Source organism: Etheostoma spectabile, chromosome 19, assembly GCF_008692095.1.
Source record: "Etheostoma spectabile isolate EspeVRDwgs_2016 chromosome 19, UIUC_Espe_1.0, whole genome shotgun sequence".
NCBI classification, from domain to species: Eukaryota; Metazoa; Chordata; class Actinopteri; order Perciformes; family Percidae; genus Etheostoma; species Etheostoma spectabile.
The window spans coordinates 11931698-11934285 of NC_045751.1; positions in this window are offsets into that span (position 1 = coordinate 11931698).

Below are 2588 nucleotides of genomic sequence, written 5' to 3' on the forward strand. Positions count from 1 at the left end.
ATCATGGGTTAGTCAGTGCAGGAAACAACCTCAAATTAATTGAGGACTTTGTTGACATATTTTCTCACATATGTCAATGTAGAGACATGTAAAAAATAATAATAATGTGTCAAAGATCCACAGAGTGCATTGACTACATACATTCATTCTTGCACTGAACTGCCTTGCACTGTATTTATATTTAAATCTTAGCTCTTGACTATACTGATATTGCACTATACATTCCATCTTAAATCTCTTCTTGCTTTAATTCTTCATATGTTTACTGAGTGTTGTACTTTAAGAGCAAAGATTAACCAGAGTCAAATTCCTCGTTTTTTTTTAAATATTTTTTAAACTATATAAGGTCATATGTTTCCAAAATGAGATTTACATCTAAATGGTACGATGCATAGTAGTAGACCACCTCACCAGACTTGTTTCTCCCTATCGGTCAATAAAAACAAAATTTATTTACTGTTTTACGTGTTAAAAAAAAAAAAACCTTTATACTGATAGATCCTGACATTTTTGGTATGATTACCATGTAACATGACACTGAAAGCGTTGTCAGTAACGAGAAGTGTGGGGTGGAGCCCCCATACGCTGCTTGCCTCTCTAGGCACTTACACATTCCAAGCTCGTACACTGGGAGCCCGCTTGTAGGGGTTCACTGGGCCAGAAACCCCTTGATAGGTCTGAAAAACGAACATAGACGATTACACCTTAACTTCATGTTTCCTACAATGTTTAGCAATTCCAATAGTTCTTTCCTATAATTGGCGAATTTGTCTTACGTAGATCATCCATGCTGACAATACCTCTTGAAGGTTATCAGCACAGAGGCACTATCATTGATAGTGAGTCATCATGGCCATGTCCGTCAATCTTGTCATCACTTGGGAGGTTCATTTGATAACTCATCCAAAAGATAAACTTTTAACTGTCCTCTTCCTGCACAGAAAGGACATTGGCCTCAATGAGAACTATCAATTGAATTCTCCGTTACCAGTGGCGTTCATGATACCACCTCTTAGTGTCCCGGACTTTCGACAGGTGAACTTGTGCCACCATCTTTCTTGAACAATATCTTGGGCCTCCAATACAGCTCCTTGGTATCGTCCACGACAGGCACCTTGCAGTCATCATGGGGCTTTTTGAGCTCAATTCCTCCTTTTCTCCTCTGGCTTAAACATGGGTCAAACTGGACAAGCTTTGCAAATGGCCATCTCCGTCTTCCTCCTTACCGTCCTCCATGGTGTGCGGTTTACTTTGTGGAGTAATTGACAAAAGGGTATCCTATATTTATCATTTCTATTTAGACATTTACACATTACCCATCTGGAACGCCTCAACTTATTGCTCAAATTCCACCCAATCACACTCCGTAGTCAACACAATACGCAATCTTACGAATGATGGTTTCTGTTCCATCTGAACAGTTCCTAATGCCTGGTGTTGTACTAAACATCAACAATATATCGAATAACAAATAATCATTACATTGATTACAAGGCCGTCAGGTTAGTTAAATCTTTTCGGACCGTCAGATGTCCCCCCCCCCCCCCCCCCCCCCCCCCCCCCCCACCCCCCGCCCCCCCCCCCCCACCCCCCCCCCCCCCCCCCCCCCCCCCCCCCCCCCCCCCCCCCCCCCCCCCCCCCCCCCCCCCTGGGGGGCTGGCCCCCCCACACCACCACCCCCACCCACCCCCCCCCCCCCCCCCCCCCCCCCCCCCCCCCCCCCCCACCCCCCCCCCCCAACACCCTATGCTGTTAATTTCATTAGGTTGCCTATAATTTAATATCTGTTCAGGGAGAGAGATTCATGTCAGTTTCTTTTCCTTAGGTTTCTTCCATTTCACCCCCCGTTAAAGGCCCAAATTGAAGTTGAGAACATAGGGCACATGATGTCAGATTGTAAAGCCCTTTGAGACAATTTTGATATTAGGTATATTAAAAAAATTGACTTTCTTGGCTTGTGTACTTTGGTTGTAAAATTAACACTAGTCATCATGGAGTTTTGTCCTAATTGGGCAAAATGCCTAAGTCATGGATTAAACGCCAAATATTAAAATAAAAGTTGTACATCCTTATCTGTTCCCCTTTTGAAAAGAATGTTCACTCCACAATCCTATTGAAAACATCAGTGGTTATCAGTGCAGGAAACAACCTCAAATTAATTGAGGACTTTGTTGACATATTTTCCACCATATGTCAATGTAGAGACATGTAAAAAATAATAATGTGTCAAAGATCCACAGAGTGCATTGACTACATACATTTCTTCTGCACTGAACTGCCTTGCACTGTATTTATATTAAATCTTAGCTCTTGACTATACTGATATTGCACTATACATTCCTCTTAATCTCTTCTTGCTTTAATTCTTCATATGTTACTGAGTGTTGTACTTAAGAGCAAAGATTAACCAGAGTCAAATTCCTCGTTTTTTTTTAAATATTTTTTAAACTATATAAGGTCATATGTTTCCAAAATGAGATTTACATCTAAATGGTACGATGCATAGTAGTAGACCACCTCACCACAAGCTGGAACTTCAGTCGCTTCCCAACACACTAAGGCCTCCACATGGACCCCTTATATTCAGT